We start from the raw sequence: 18261 nt of genomic DNA on the forward strand, positions 1-18261 counted from the left end.
GGCAAGGGAGAAAGATGAAGGGCAGGAGACTCAGCCAGTCTACTCCTTCCACATTCTTCTGCCTGCTTTAGTCTAGCCATACTGGTAGCTGATTAGATAGTACCCACCCAAACTGAGTGTGGGTCTGCCTCTCCTAGTCCACTGACTCAAATATTAATCTCCTTTGGCAGCACCCTCACAGACACACCCAGGGATAATCATTTACATCCTTCAATCCAATCAAGTTGACACTCAATATTAACTATCACACCGGGAGACTGGGCCTGTGGGATTCTGATTGGCACTGGGTGGGCCTGGAGCTGTAGACTGTAGCCAGTCTCTGGGTCTGTGGGGGTCTTCCCAACACTAAGTTTTACTCAGGCAGACCTAGTGTGAGTGTCTGAGGTAAAAGTCGGTGCTCATTTTCCTCTCCTTTCCCACATGGAAGGTGTGTCTTTCTACACTTTGCCACCTGGGGTTGGGAGAATGGTAACAAAAATGTTAAATTATCCTACTGACTCCCTTTATTTTTTTTTTCTTATTTCTGTGTTACGGTCAGTTGCTGTAATTTCTCACTTTGTTTCCTTAGCTCCTGTAAGGTATTTCTGTGCATGGATAATTTTTTAACTTGATATTACTGCAAGGAGAAGAACACCGGGAAATCCTATTCCTCAGTCACTGATATCCAGCTCCTACTGAATACAACTCATTGGCATCCCTGAAAGAGATGTGGAGAAAACACGCAACTTGGAAAACATGTTGTAGGATATTGTCCATGAAAATTCCTGCAGCCTCATTAAGGTGGCCAACATTCTAAGGAAATGCAGAAAGCTCAAAGATCCTACATAAGAAGATCATCCCCAAGACACGTGATCATCGGATTCTCCAAGATCAAAGTAAAAGAAAAAAATGTTAAAGGCATCTAGAGAGAAGGGGCAAGTTACCTACAAAGAGAACCCCTGATACCAGGCTAACATCAGACTTTTTAGTAGGAAACCTACAAGCCAAAAGAGATTGGGAACCTACATTCAGCATTCTTTTATTTTTTGTTTTGAGACAGAGCCTTGCTCTGTCGTCCAGGCTGGAGTGCAGTGGTGCGATCTCAGCTCACTGAAAGCTCCGCCTCCCGGGTTCATGACATTCTCCTGCCTCAGCCTCCCAAGTAGCTGGAACTACAGGAGCCCGCCAGCACGCCCAGCTTTTTTTTTTTTTTAGTGGAGATGGGGTTTCACCCTGTTAGCCAGGATGGTCTTCATCTCCTGACCTCGTGATCTGCCCACCTCAGCCTCCCAAAGTGCTGGGATTACAGGCGTGAGCCATGGCGCCCGGCCTCAACATTCTAAATGTATATTTATTTCTTTTAACAGCATCATGTATGAGTAAAGTATTTTTTATATTGTATTCCTCTACCAGATTTTTAAATAATTAGAATGTTAGTTAGAAACAATCTATGTTGGATTTTAATTTATTCTTTTCTCCCAAATGCCCTTTATAAGCTCATGAATATAATTAGCAAATATTAAGTAATTGACATATAGCCAATTTTTGCTATTTAGAAATACAGATAGATATGGATTTTACTTATATTAGTCCTAAATATGATAATCAAATATATAATTTACACCTAAAATTGCATTCAAATATTTTTGGTAATTGTTAATGCCCAGAGCTAAAAATGCTTGTATAACTAACTTTATATTTTGATGCAATGTAATGGTTATTTTGTTCCATGCTGTACCTGACTCCAGACCAAACATTTTTGTTATTATGCACTGAATGAGAGGGATGAGGAGGTATTTAAAATTTTCTTCCGTAATACACTTTAACATATTCGGCTTTGTTAGAAAGTGTTTGCATCCGGTGATTGAGACTCCAAAGCCAACACTGCCATTGTTTGAGGTTATATATATTTTCGTTCATTTGTTTTTGTTCTGTACACTTTTGAAGCCAGTGTTATCTACAGCTATGAAAGTATTTTGCCTATATAATTCTTGCAGAAAGCCAATATATTTAAAACATTATCTCTCACATGGCCTGCCTTGTCATTTTTGTCCATAATTAGTACCACAAATTACTTCCAATTACTTAAAGCTAAGCAAAATATCCTGCCTGGTGTGTTTATAAAAATACATTTAAGATTTGTGTGACTTATTTCTATGTTGGAAGATATTAAAGAAGAAAAGGTAAATATTTATATAAAACAGTAACATATAGACACTAAAATGCAAACTATATTATGGTCAGCAGTCAATAGTTGGTATGCTACTTATTAGCTTCTTTAACAATGTAATTACTAATTAGCTTCTTTTTTCTCTCTTTCTTTATCTTCTTAATTATTTGTTAAACTTTTATTTTAGATTTGGGGATAGATGTGAAGGTTTGTTACATAGTTAAACATGTGTCAAGTGGGTTTGTTGTACATATTATTTCATCACCTAGGTATTAAACTCAGTAACCAACAGTTATCTTTTCTGCTCCCCTCCCTGCTCCCACCCTCCCGTGTCAATAGACCCTAATAATGTCTGCTGTTTCCTTCTTCATGATCATAAGTTCTTATTATTTAGATCCTACTTATTAGTGAGAACATGTAGTAGTTGATTTTCTGTTCTTGCCTTAGTCTGCTAAGGATAATAGTCTTTAGCTCCGATTTGACTGTTTCTAAACCAAAAAACATGTTGTCAAAAATACATACATACATACATACATACTTTTCTCAGCTCTTACCAGAACTGTTCAAATAATACTCACTAATTATCTACAATTGGTTTTATAAATTCGGTACAATTTCTGTTCAGAAATAAAGGTACAAATTCTTCAGACATTTGGATTAGTGCTTATATGGCTTGGAACCTTTTATTAGCTAATAATTCTGGGAGCTTAAAATACTTTAATGAGTCTTAAAATATAGACACTATTAATTTTTAGTACTTTGACATTTTGAAGATTATAATGCACATGATTAAGGCTAATTCAATAAGATAATTACACATATAATTTGCTTAATTGAGATGGATGAGTGTTGGAAAAAGTTGGCTAAATATAGGGATCTCAAATTGAAGATTACGTCTGTTCAGTTGAAAATGTGACCCTCCTAATATAAAGCACAATTCTGTCATTTTAATCTAGGATTAAATTCTGCAACTGTTTCCTTTAACTGTAATTTTCCATGTCAACAATTTTTTAGCAAATTAACAATGCATCTTTTTATATGTAATTATTATTAGTATTGTTGGCATTCATTATATTTAAACTGGTTATTAATATAAACATATTAGAAATGCCAAGTTTAATATCTTCAATTAATCTATAAATCATACATATATACTTCTTCATTTAATAATTAAGACATAGTTTTTAGGAGACACAGGACTGAGCTACTATGCTATTGTATGTATTTAGTTTAAAGTAAGTATCTTAGGCTGGGGATGGTGGCTCATGCCTGTAATCCCAGCAAATTGATTGATAAGCTGAGGTGGGAGTATTGCTTGAGTTCAGGACTTTGAGACCAACATGGACAGCATAGCAACCCCCTGTCTCAACAATAAATAATTAAAAAACTAACTGAGTGCAGTGGCATGCACCTGTAGTCCTAGCTAGTCAGGAGGCTGAGGTGGGAGAATTGCTTGAAACTAGGATTTCAAGGCTGCTGTTAACCATGATCGTGCAACTGCGCTCCAGCCTGGGCAACAGAGCGAGACTCAGTATCTAAATTAAAATAAATACTGAGAAAGTTTTTCTGTTAATTAAAAAATTATACTTTCATTATCTCTTCTATAACTTCTGTTTCTAATTCCTACAGAGTTGTAGACTATATTCAAAATTTGATTATCTGTTCACTGGCAGATTGTCTAGCAGGTTTAAATGTGGAAGGTAACCACACAATTTTTCTATGACATACCCCAAATCTCACTATTAACTGAAAGAGAAATTTATCACATTTTCATTGTATAAATCAATATTGAATTATTATTGTTAGCTTCACTTCTAGACACAGTGGGATAATTGTGCTAGGTTTACCTTATTATTGTAAACAATGATAGCACTGAACAGATATGAAAGATGACATTTTTCAGGCTTTCTACTATAGTTAGCACAGGTCTTAGATTTTTGAGAGAAGGGAAATACATGTCTGAGCTTTCATCCTACAGCATTTTCTGACTGCAGAACAAGGGTATGAAGGCCAAGTGGAAAGCAGCTCTCTTGAGAAGCTGAGGAAATAGAAATAGAAGTTTGAGGATGGTGAATTTTGGAATTTGTCAAGCATTATACCACAAAGGAGAGAGCTACACCCAGATAAATCTCCAGAATGTCTGTTGTTTCTTCTAGAGACCTCATTGAAAGCTTGGCTATGTGTTATGAGGCTGAAAGAAAAAGAAAAAGAATTACTGCAATACCAACTGCTAAATAAATATACTAGAGATTTCATGGTGTTGGAAATTCTAGACTTCCAACCCATATGGAGTAGAGATATTCCCTTTGAGATACCCTATATTCTATTGAGAAAGCAAGTCTATGGTTTAGAAGTATAGATTCACAGAGCTTTTACATAAAAGGCCAGCTAGCTATTATTTTAGGTTTTCATGGCCATATGATCTCCATATCAACTACTCAGCTTTGAAATTTTAGTGGCAAAGATGCTACTGATAATTCATAAGCAAATAGGCATTGGTATGATGAAAAAATATATTTTAAAACAAAACTAAACATATAAAAACCAGATTATTTGGCCTGTGAACTTTAGTTTGCCTACTTTTGTTCTAGAGTATTTGCCAAATTCTAGGAGTGAGGACAAAATTAAAATAGAGTTGCCCTAGCAAAACACAAAATCAAGTATGACATTACTAATAGAGGCCTCCACTATTTTAACTGTATCTCAAAACAAAATGCAATGCTTTTTAAAGGACAGTAATGTAACACCAGTTCCCTACAATGTATAGTCCACAATGATTGGCATAAAATTAACCAGAAACATTATACATGCAATGAATCAGAAAATATAACTCATAATTAAAAAAAAAAAACCATACAAATAGGCATGTGGTGACTCAGATGCTATATTTTAAAAATAACTTAAAACTGACAAATAAATATGTATCTGACAATTTAAAGCAAAGGATGCATATCATCAATAAAGATATGTAAAAACAAAAGGAAAAGGACACATAAAAATAAAATAGGACTTTTTGACTGAAAATTATAAGATCTGAAATTCTAAAGGACATACATAAATTTCAGAAAATATTCTCTGACCACAGTGGAATTGAATTTGAAATCATTGTTAAATAAGATGGAAATTATTGGTAAATAAATATCAATGATCTCACTAAACATTTGGAATTTATTATTTTTGTTTTAACTTTTAGGTTGAGGTGTATATGTGCAGCTTTGTTACATAGGTAAAGATGTGTCTGGGGGTTTGTTGAACGATTACTTCATCAACCAATTATACACCATGGAATGCTATGCAGTCATAAAAAGGATGAGATCATGTCCTTTGCAGGGACCTGGATGGAGATGGAGGCCATTATCCTTAGCAAACTAATTCAGGAACAGAAAACCAAATTTCACATATTCTGACTTATAAGTGGAAGCTAAATGGTGAGAACACATGATGGGAACAACACACACTGGAACCTATCAGAGAGTGGAAGCTGAGAGGAGGGAGCAGATCAGGAAAAATAGCTAATGAATACATTTGGAACTTAAATAGCACATTTCTAAATAATTTTGGGATAAAAGAAGTGGTTATTAGATATTTAAAAAGTGGATATATTTTGGACTTAATGATAATATGTAACATGTCAAAATGTATGTGATACAGGCAAAACCATGCTTAGTGTCATAATTTATAGTACATTTAAATGCTGTTAGAAAAAAATATATTTAAAATTAATAATTGGCATTTCTACCCTAAAAACTAGAAAATAAAAGCTAATTAAGTAAATGGAAAAAAATATAGAAATAATAAAATAATAAAGTAAAAGCTAAGTAAAAGGAAGAAAAAATATAGAAATTATTTAAATAAATATAAATTTTAGTTTTCAAGGTATAAACTAGATTCAGTATAAAAACAACAGCAAACTAAATCTTGGAACTAAAGTAATATTTTTTTCTCAAATATTATGTATTAATTTTAATTGAATAATAGAATTATTCAATGACTGGCTATGATACAATAAGTTTAAATTTAATTTTAAATTGTATTATTTAAAAAGTTACTGTTTGTGTAATATTATCTTAGAATATAGACAGGATATATTGGTCTTCTAAATTATTAAATTCTCTTGGATAATTTTACATATACTTTTTTTTCTCAGATTTTTTTTTTTAAGTTTCTGCTAATTGAAATAGAGAAATGTAGAATAATAAACAATAAAAATGGAGTGCATTAATTACAAAGGTAAGGACTGTGGTATCTAAGAAAGCAGGAGGTGAAATTATATGAAAGATGTAAAGCCTTTTCAAGTAAGTTTTGCTGATTCATTCTCTCTCTCTTTCTCATCATCATCGTCATCTATCCCATAATTCACTTGATAGGTGAGGACTGCTCGTTTAGTTACATATTAATGTTCTATTGCTGCTGTAAAACATTACTACCAATTTACAGGCATAAAACAACACAAATTTATTTTCTTACAGTTCTGAAGGTCAGAAGTTTGAAATCAGTTTTGCTGGACTAAAATCAAGTTTTCCACAAGCTGAAGTTTCTGGAGTCTAAAGCGAGGAATCTACATCCTTGAGTTTTTCAGCCTCTAGAGAACAGGAGCATTCCTTAGCTCATTGCTCCTTCCTCCATCTTTAAAACAAGCAGTGAAACGTCTTCTGTCTTCTCTTGTGTTTGGTCCCTTCTTACCACCTTAAATTCTCTCTTTCTGACTTTAATATTTCTCTTATAAAGGCCCTTGTGATTATATTTAACCCCAAAATATAATCCTGGATAATCTTCCCATCTCAAGACCCTTACCATAATCACACCTGCAAAGACCTTTTTTTTTAAAAAAAATGTAAGGTAAAATATTTACAGCTTCCAGGGATCGGAGTATGGATATTTTGGGGTGCCATTATTAAGCCTACCACAGGTCACATAATGTGAAGATTATTGGTGATCTAGAAAAAAACTAGGATGGGACTTGATGAGACAAAGTGTCCAGTCTGAAGGCAGATTAAGGAAGGAGAGAATTGTAGCCATTGGATATAGAAAATACTGTTCAGGACATTTGATGAAAACCATGGAAGGAATAATTGAGTACTCATTGGCAGAAGTGCCATTAATAACTTGTTTTCCTCTTTTAATTTAAAATGTGAAAAATAACATATTTTGTTGATGGGCATAGGATAATAGCAAAAACACTGATGTAAAAGTAAAAGAAAATAGTTTCTGGAAAGATTTCCTTGATTGAGCAAATGAGGATTAAAGCATGAATAAGAACATGAAAAGTATATTTACGGAAACAGGAAAGTAGAATGTAAGAGACAGACTACAGCACATGGATAGATATGAGGTTGACAGTTGAAAAAAGCCTTTGCCCAGTTCCGTCAGTGAAGTAGGACCTGAGTGTTGTTGAATTATTATAGTGGCATGTAAAATGTTTAAAACAGTTCCCAAACTTTTCAGCACCAGGAACTGATTTCGTGGCAGACAATTTTTCCATTGACAGGGTCGGGGGGATGGGTTGGGGATGAAACTGTTTCGACTCAGATCATCAAGCATTAGATTCTCATAAGGAGCTGTGCAACCTAGATCCCTCCTGTATGCAGCTCCTAATAGGATTTGTGCTCCCATGAGAATCTAATGTCCTTGCTGAACTGACAGGAGGCGGAGTTCAGATAGTAATGTGAAATCTGTTGGTGCAATTTTGACTTCTGAAGAGGATGTACATTACTCATGTGTGCATACTCCCTTTATCACTTATGGTGGGATGTACTAATTAATGCTACTATATTAAATGATCTGGGAATCTAGTATCTTATGTTTTGGGTCTGTATTTCTTTCTTTTTTTTTTTTTTTTTTTTTTTTTTTGAGACGGAGTCTTGCTCTGTCGCCCAGGCTGGAGTGGTGCAGTGGCCGGATCTCAGCTCACTGCAAGCTCCGCCTCCCGGGTTTACGCCATTCTCCTGCCTCAGCCTCCCGAGTAGCTGGGACTACAGGCTCCCGCCACCTCGCCCGGCTAGTTGTTTTGTATTTTTTAGTAGAGACGGGGTTTCACCGTGTTAGCCAGGATGGTCTCGATCTCCTGACCTCGTGATCCGCCCGTCTCGGCCTCCCAAAGTGCTGGGATTACAGGCTTGAGCCACTGCGCCCGACTGGGTCTGTATTTCTAATGCGAAAGTTATAAGAGAAATGTATGAAGTAATGGAGTTAAAATGGTAGAAGCAAAAGCATCATGGCATAGTTGAAGTAATGTGGATTCTTGTTGTTTCTGTCCTTGGAAAGTCATCTACTATAATAAAGCATCTATTTTGTCATTTTAAAATAAGAATAATATCTAACACATTGAATTTCCGTGAGAGTTTATTGTGATAATCTGCTAACAGGACTATTACACAACTGTACCATTCCATTTTCACGCTGCTGATAAAGACATACCTGATACTGGGTAATTTATAAAGAAAAAGAGGTTTAATGGACTCACTGTTCCATGTGGCTGAGGAGGCCTCACAGTCATGGCAGAAGGCAAAAGGCACTCTTACATGGTGGCGGGCAGGAGATAATTTGTGCAGGGAAACTCCCTTTTATAAAACCATCAGATGTCATAAGATGTTCATTATCACAAGAACAACACAAGAAAGACCTGCCCCCATGATTCAGTTACCTCCCACCTGGTCCCTTTCACAATAGCTGGGAATTGTGGGAACTGCAATTCAAGATCAGATTTGGGTGGGGATACAGCCAAACCATATCAACAACCATGCACAAAAATAAATACAATTAAAACCAAACTCATTTAATATCTGGTCCTTGTTACTATTGTTGTAAATAAGTTTATTTTGTTGTTACTCCTCTGGTGGTGGAAAATAATAGGTTGGGAATACATCCTGCACTAATTTCATATATATTTTGAGATCAAATATATATACAGCTATATAGAGATTATATAAATTTATATATAATATACAAATATGCACGTGTACATGCACGCGCACGCACACACACACACACACACACACACACACAGGCGTGTTCTGTTTCCTAGACTAAGGATTGCAGTTATATAACTTCATGCAGATCTTCGATCAAATTTGATTTTGAAATATTTTGCCCACATAACTTGGGAAGTTGTTTTGGACATCTTAAAACCTTTACTGATGATCTAATCATCTGATTAACCCCAGCTATGATAGTAGTTTTGCTTTTATTTTTCAGCCCAACTTCAAATCACTAATTAATGTAATTAATACACGTATTTAAAAAATCAAATTAAAATTTAAAAATCTCTTTTTGTGTAAATAAAAGAAAATAACTGGTATCATTGAGATAATTGTATAATTATTTGTATGATAAAATATATAATATACAAATATATCTAATCAATATAAAGTATTTCTTTACAATAAGTGTAAAAATAGCAGCAGAATATTACCAGTTGTGATGGTAGTAATAAATTATGATAAACCACATGACTTCTCCCTTCTTCCTTATGAATAACATATAAAGAAATCTAAATTATGCTTGTTAGAAGTACATGAAAGGAAGTAAATTTCTGTGTATGTCTGTACATATATACATATATATTGAAACCATATATACATATGGATAAGTAAAGAATAGCATCTTTAGAATAAAAAAGATTCATGGCTATAAACATTTATGAAATGGGCTGCACATTAGACTCTCAAAGGGAAACTCATGAAGCACTATCTTTGAGAGTCTAGTACATAGTCAATTTCATGAAACTTTGTAGCCAGTTACTAAAATACTTTTGTTATAATTTAATCATTTTCACTTTATAAAAATGCAAAGGGAGTTGGTGGGACTCAACTGAATAATAGTTTGTTTCAATTGAAATCTAAACTTATTTATGGGCAAAATAACCTAAATAGTTCCTCCCTAAAAATACACACTATATATAGCCTCCATAACACAACATGAGCCAAATAGATTTATTTTTATAGGTTTATCCCAGAATATTTCAAATGGAGAGTAAACTTCAGGGCAGCATAAACACTATGTGAATCAGGAATACACGTTATTCCATGTAGTAAAAATAAAAAAACAAAAGTTAGGGAACAATAATATTAATAAGATTTCTTAGATTATTGATTTTTAACACAGAGCAGCTAAATGCCGTTGTTTTGGGAATACATTTTTTATCAAGCAATTACATATTTTAGAATTTTTTTTAACATTTTATAAACATTTCAACCAAAGACACTTAGGTTCTATTAACAAAGAAATATTCAGATTGTTTTTCCCCTAACAAACATGAAGACATGTGCATGAATAAACTATTACTATTTTATGTCTACTTCTTCTTCGATGTTTTAAAATCAATAGTCCATTTTCTACTAAGATGAAAAATAAAACTGAATCAGCATGGAATTTAATTAAATATTTACAAAACTCATCTATGTATATTATTTTGTTTTATAAGAAAATAATGAATATTCTAGACAAATATGATATTTACTTAAATCATCTTCAATTAAGTGGTGTTGTTCTACAGAAGTAATTTACTTAAAAATAGTTTACTGCTGTTGTGATTTCTAAGGGCACATAGAAATTATTACTTCTGGAAAGTTTGGGTTTATTTTGAGAACAATATGAAGACATACTATTAAAAACATTGTAGGGAAGCATAGACTGAATTTTCAAAAGCATAACAAAGTGTGTAGGCTAGGTAAGAAATGGGAAGCACGAATCACAATTACAAAACAATAGACTAAGTTGATAGAAGTCTTAGGGGCTGATGGAATGTGAGGTAGAAAGGGAAGTTTTTGGTTTTCTTTGATTTTGTGCCAAGGAAAAAATTCAGAAGGAATTTTTGTTTTCATGTAAAAATCCCAAGAGAGAATAAAACCAAAGGTACCTAATAATGCATTCAATTGGGTTAGCGGCTAGGAAACGAAATCAGGAAGTTACTTGAAGCTGCATAGCACATTCAGACTCAGAGCATATGCTCCAAAGGAAAGCTGCTGCTTGCACAGGCAGGGTCTGCCCGGGATACATCACTCTATGCCCCAGTTAGTAAAATGGAAATAACAATGTTAATTGATCATTGGGTTCTTTGAGGATTAACTAAGCTAACACTATTAAATACTTAGAACAGTACGTGGCAGATTGAAAACTCTCCTCAAACCTTAACTTTTCAATCCAAAGCACATTGCTTTCTTGACTAATCTGCTGCCAAGCAGAGAAATCATGGGGAGTAGTAGGGGTGTTAGTGAGTGCAAAGTCTACACACACAAAGTTCTAGGGATATAGAGCTTAAATTAAAGAAACCATAAAAAATGGCTGTGCCAAGGGTGATAGATGGGCATGTGGCATTTGTAGAACATATTGGCCTACATATCTTCAGGAATACTGTTGGTAAAAGCTTGTTACTTCAAAGCAAAGTTTTAACCATTGCAAATAGGTATTGAGAGAACCCCAAATGAAGAAATAAGTACTCTGATCCAAATTAGCAACAAGCAGGCAGAAATGATTTGACAGACATGAGTACATAATAAAATATCAGGAGAACTTTGAGAGTGAAAGGACAAGAGCAAAAAATAGAACAGATAGACACCTGCGTATACACAGGTATAAATCACACTTGTGATATGTGTGTGTACATATGCATACACATAGCATATACTACAACATATTTCCATACAGATAACTCATAACCTGTTACTGTATTCAGTTAATCACATAGGTGGCTCTTAACCCATAGAAGTGATATGATATTTTGACTAAACTTTCTGCTGCCAGCATACAATACATAACATAGGCAACTCTAATTAACGCTGGTTATGGACTAAAGTTTTTGTTTGTCTGTTTTGGTTTAGAAACAAGGTCTCACTCTGTTACTCTGGCTAGAGTACAGTGGTGTGGTCATAGTTCACTGCATCCCGGAGTTCCTGGGTTCAATGGATTCTTCCACCTCGCCTCCCAAGTAACTAGGGTTACAGGTGCTCACCATCATGCCCAGTTAATATTCTTAATTTTTAGATGGTTTGTTTTGGTAAAGATGAGGTGCTGCTGTATTGCTCAGGCTGGCCTCTAACTCGGCTCCAGTGACCCTCCTACCATGGCCTCTGAGACTGTTGAGATTACAGGTGTGAACCACTGCACTCAGACCATTTTTATAAAATAAAGTTTAGAGGGTATAATAGATATCCTACACATTAATACATACCAACAACCAGGTTGTTGTAGAAAATAAATCATAGGTAAAATAATAAGGCAATTGTCTAATAAATCATATTTCAATACAATTATATACAAGTATAAATATAGGAAGCATAGAAAAAAACTATTACTAACAAACCACGCTGTTTGGTCACAATGATAAATTGGAAATGTTCATTAATGTTGTCTTCTGTGTTAAGTATCTGCTAAATTTCGATTATTTGTGTGATAGGTGAAGGAATATTAGAGTTTGGGGCAAAAATACTAAAATTCCCAGATTTTGACAATCCGAGATTATTATTTTTCAAATATATTAAGAACAGAAACATGTCAAGAACATTTTTCAAAAGGTCAGACTCTAGCCTTAGCTTTTCAGAATATATTAATTGTAAAACATCACTAATGGGTTCCCTGGTTGACTGAGCAACTGCTGGATATACTATTGGACAGATGTCTTAGTCCCTGAGAGTTATATCTGTATCATGTAAACTTATAATGAGTAATGCCCATTTTCTGAACTTCTATACCCATAGGTAATTAAATGTCTTCCTTGTTTATAGTCTGTTTCCTAATCTAAAAGGCAAACTATCTGGCCAAACATGCAATACCACCTAAACTGTCTTCTACCTTATTATTCTAATGACCCCCATGGTTTTTTCACAAAACACTACTTCCTATTTCTTTCATTTACATCTGCTCACCATTCAGTTCCCTGAGTCATAGTCATTGTACATGTTTCACCTTAGGATGTATAAATTAGACCTTTTTAGAGTATGGTAATATAAAGGCATCAAAACAAATGAAAGCTAAGAGGTAAAAAGTGTGTGTGTGCAAGTGTGTGTGTGTGTTTTGGTATTTTGGAGATGATGTTGGGTTTCTTACAGTGAGTCTGGGGTTCTAAAATGTATGAGAATGTAAGAAATTGGGAGAATGTATAAAAAACATAAACTCACAGAATTCTATTTTTACTTTTGTACTTATTATTATATATTTTATACAGTACCTTTACAACAGCAATCCCTTCATATGTCTAATAAGAGTTTATATATTTAAGCTCTGGCTTGCCCTTTCTCTTCACAAAAGAACTCTTCTTGAGAGAGAGGAAAAACGCCTTCTTCCAGTCATCTTCTGACCTTCTAAAGACTTCCTCCTGGACTAAAATAACTGAACAGGACTTCCAAGATTTCTCTTACCTCCTTTCAACAGGTACCATACTTATCTTAGAATTGCTTAATGCAGAATGTTTTATAATGTGACCTAATTATCAGAATCCTTATTTGAATTCTTAAGTACTTTTTATACCACAATAATAAGAGAAAAGTTCTATTTGTAAGGGTATTGCAAATAAAGGAGTGGCTTTAACAATTCCATCCACCCATCTCCACCCAATATCCCACAGTAGGGTGTTTTTACTGAGCTGACATCCTCGGAATGCATAGGTGCTAAGGCAAGAGTCTTCCTCAACATTAGTTGATTATGGCCCTATATTTCCTTTGTTTTCCTACATAATACAGAACTGTAAGGTATATGAAAAATTCCATGTTTAATTGCATACAACTCAATTGATTTTCAGAAATGGGATGCACTCATGTGATTAGTAACTGGATCAAGGAATAGAAACTTAGCACACAGAAGCTCATCTTTCCACCCATTTTTTTTTTTTACTTGATATAAAAAAATACTAACATAATGTACTGTTTTGCATTTGGCTTTTTTCATTTAACAATGTATCATAAGATTTAGCCACATAACTATGTGTAATTATAGATCATTTATTCTCCTTGCTACACAGTATTTCTTTGTGTGACTATAGCACAACACATTTATCATTCCTCTGTTGATGGACACTTGGGTATTTCCAGTTTGAATCCATTAAAAATAGTTTTGCTTTAAAAATTATAGTGTATATCTTTTTCAAGAGACTTAATTGTTTGAGCGCATAGTATGCATCTTTAGGAAACTATGTGAGCACATTTACTGGGGGTGTATCCTATGGAATTGCTGGACCAGAGGATTTGCAAATGCTTACTTTTAGTGGATATCATTGAAAAGTTTTCTAAAGCATTTGCAGTGCATGAGAGTTCCAATTTCATCACAAATTCAAAATTTGATGTGATTGTTTTTGTTTCGTTTCAGCCATTTTGGTGGGTGGAAAAATGATGTTGCATTATTGTTTTGCATTTCTTTTAATAATATCTGTTTAACTTGGGAATATTTTCAAATATTTATTGATTATTTGCATATTCTCATCAATGGAGTGTGAGCTCAAATGTTTACCATTTTTTCTGGGTTATTCTGTTTTTTTTTTTTTTCTTTTTTAATATATATGCAAAACCTTACCGAACAGCACCCACAACTTCTTTGAAACTATACATTTAAGAAAACTGATTTTTTTTTAAAGTTTTCTTTCTCATCAGTGTTATAACAAAATTAATTTATTTGAGGTCCTGCTAGATTTTATTTCACTTAAAGTTACAGTTTCTAAGAACCTATCTACAATGCTAAGGGAAGACATGCAGTATATTATGTAAATCTTTTGCTGAAAAATTTATTAGAAGTATCTTCTCCCAATTCCTGGATGCCCTTTTACTCTGTTAAGAGTTTAGAGAGAAGTTTTTCATTTGAACATAGTATAATTTAGTTTAAGTTATCATTTTTTCTTATCATTGGTGTTGTCTGAGCCCCTTTCGGAAAGCTTATCTACTCTATGTTCACAAAGACACTCCCATGTTTTTCCTTTATTGTTTGACTTCGTATTAAGATCTTCAGTTCGTGTGTTTGTGTGTGTGTTTTAAGAGGGTAAAATAAAGATCCAGATACATATTATTTCACAGATGACTATACAATTGAGCCACTAACATATCTTGAATTCTATTTTTTTACAACTACACCACAGTGTCACCTTTGGCATAAATCATCTATGTATATGTGCATCTGTTCCTCTACTTTATTCTGGGTACTTGGTCAGTATGACTATTCTTGCACCTACACTGTCTTAGTAACAGTAGATTATGCTCTCTGTTAGTTCAAATCCTTCAGCTTTGTTCTTTAAATAACCTTCTCTATTTTTGTGCCGATGGAATTTCATTTGTGATTATTTTAAATCTGACATCTTTCCATGTTAAATTCTTCAAACTGTAGTCATTGTGTAACCCTCTCTTTATTTGCCTTTTTATTTTACTTTTAAAAATTATGCCTCAGTTGGGAGGTTTTGCACAATTTTTTAAAAAAAATGTTCCTAGATATTTTGTGATATTTCAATACTACTCAAAAGTTTATCTTTTTGTTATTATAAAATTAAAATTTGATTTATTGCTTATTTACTGTGTATCTAGTGATCTTCTCAAACTGGTACGTTCATTTATAAATTCATTTATAAACTTGTTTGTGGTTACTCGGATTATCTTTATTTACAATGCTATGACATACCTGATGATAGTTTTATTTATTCCTGTGTCTTTGTTGTATGTACTTGCATGTTTTCCTAAATTTATTTTTACCTTTAGGTCAGGTAAAGGCTACTTGTATTATTTTAAATGGAAGTGTTAGTAGCAGTCATCTTTGTCTCCTTCCCAACCTCAGAGAAAAATATTTCAATAATTAACCATTAGGTATGATATTTACTGTATTATTTTAATACTGCTTGTTTTGCAAATACTGTAGTTTAGACTACTTAAAACAGAAATGTTTATTCTGCGCCTACTCAATCATGTTTTTTCCTCTATTTTTACTTGATGTGCACATTGACTGTTGAGTGCTTCATCAAAGTTGCTTTCTAGAATAAATCAATGACATTCTATTTACATATCACTGAAACTAATTTACTAATGTATTTGTTAGGATTGTTTGCTAATGTTTATGAAAGAGATTGACCTATCATTTTTCTTTGCATACTTTTTGTCACATAAAATAGTTACTGGTCATATAAAATTAGATGGGGCACATTTCTTCCTTTCCTCCTTCCATAAAATAAGCATGTGCAATTGATACTATTTCTTTCGTAGAATTTTGTGATAATTCAACAATGAAGTTAATTGAGGTTAGACTTTTCTTCATGATATTTTTAAACTAGATATAGTTTCTTTAAAATAAAGAGCTATTCTAAGTAATATATTTCAATAAATTTATGTCTTCCAAATATTTTGCCAATTTTTTTTGGAGAAAAGTTTTATTCTTTTTCAAAATATACTGTCTTATTTACATATTTAGACTCTTTAATTTTTCCATTGTTGGCATTGGTGGATACCTTCTTCTACATTTTTTCCTAGATCTGTCTTCCTAGAATTTTATTAATATTATTAGACTTCTCAAATAAATAATTTACATTGACAATTTTCTATATTTTGATGTTTGCTTTCTCTTTATCTTCTGTTGTATTTATTGGTCTCTTACATCTTTATTTAGGATTTATTTTCTGTTCCTTTTCCAGAAAAGTGAGATACCATCATTATGCTTTCTGTTACTATATAAAGTATTTACTATTTTTAAATACTTTATATAAGTGAAGCCATGTAGTATTTGTCCTTCTGTGACTGACTGATTTTACATAGCATAATGTCACTTATGTTCATTCGTATTATCAAAAATGGTAGGATTTTTTCGCTATTAAGACTGAATGATATTCCATTGTTCATATATACCACACGTGCTTTGTCAATTAACCTATCAATGGGCATATGCCTGGTTTCTACCTCTTGGCTATTGTGAATAATGCTGCAATAAAAAATGGGAGGTGCAGATAGCTCTTTGAAATTCCCATTTTAATCATTTTGGATATGTACTTACAAATGAGATTGCTGCATCATATGGTAAGTCTTTTTTTAATTAATGAGGACCTTCCATATTTTTTTTCATAGTGGTTGCACTATTATACATTTCCACCAAAAGTGTATAAGGGTTTTATTCTCCCCACACCCTTGCCATTGAGTATCTTTTCTTCATTTGATGACAGCCATCCTGAGAGGTATGAGGTGATAGTCATGATAGTTTTGATATACCTTTCTCTGACAGTTAGTTAGGTTGAGCACCCATTCATATACCTGGCGGCCATTTGTGTGTCTTCATTGGAAAAAACGTCTGTTTCAGCCCTTTATCCATTTTTAATAAATAATTTATGGCTTGAAGGCATTTTCTCCTACTTAGTAGGTTGCCTTCTTACTCTGTCGATTGTTTCTTTTGCTGTGCAGAAGCTTTTATTTTGATGTAGCCCACTTGTCTGTTTTTGCTTTTGTTGCCTGTGCTTTTGGTGTCAAACCCAAGAAATCATTGCCAAGACCAATGCCAAGATTTTTCTTTATGTTTTCTTCAAAGAGCTTACAGTTTCAGGTCTTATACTTAAATCTTTAATGGATTTTTTAGTTTATCTTGGTGTATGGAGTAAAATGGGAGTCTAATTTCATTCTTACCCATATCCAGTTTTACCAACACCAATTGTTTAAGAGACTACCATTTTACAATTGTGTGTTTTTGACACCCTTGTCAAAGATCAGAAAACTAGTTTCATCATGTTTGGTCACATCACATACCAAATTTGTAAGGTGTCTAAATGCAACTAAAAGTAATGTTAAAAAACTGTTGTTAGCTCTCACATGGCATTCTCGCACTGACTGGTTTTTCTGCATTGGCATTATTTCAATGATGCAGACATTTATTGGGCAAATTAATATACGTTCTTCTATCCATACTGAATTTATTAAAAACATATTTTCCTGTACTATTTTCAATGTGCCATGTTGAAAATAATAAATTTATTTTAAACCTTTATTTTCTAAGCATTTAATTACATTTTCAATAAAAAATGTATTTTACATGGGATTAAAACATATTTTAGACTGATTTGAGATTTAAAATATTATGTTAAGTTTTGATGTGATATCAGAGGACTGTCCTATTTTAGCTTAATAAAGTAATAATCTGTCATGTTTATATTCATAAGTGCCCTTGGTAAACAG

The 18261-nt window shown here is 33.3% G+C and overlaps 1 long non-coding RNA gene across 3 annotated transcripts in view; it reads left to right on the forward strand.

Moving 5' to 3' along the window:
• Positions 1 to 18261, forward strand: part of LOC106997627 (uncharacterized) — a 277093-nt gene that overhangs the window by 246905 nt on the left and 11927 nt on the right. The window contains exon 5 of one of the 3 annotated variants that reach the window (XR_013415936.1): positions 569 to 2072. The exons of 1 other annotated variant lie outside the window; for it this stretch is intronic. This is a non-coding gene — a long non-coding RNA (uncharacterized LOC106997627). Of the gene's footprint in view, positions 1 to 568; positions 2073 to 18261 lie in introns of those variants that run through there. One more of the 3 variants, XR_013415939.1, reaches the window with a different exon arrangement.

Source organism: Macaca mulatta, chromosome 3 (genome assembly GCF_049350105.2).
Source record: "Macaca mulatta isolate MMU2019108-1 chromosome 3, T2T-MMU8v2.0, whole genome shotgun sequence".
Classification (NCBI taxonomy): Eukaryota; Metazoa; Chordata; class Mammalia; order Primates; family Cercopithecidae; genus Macaca; species Macaca mulatta.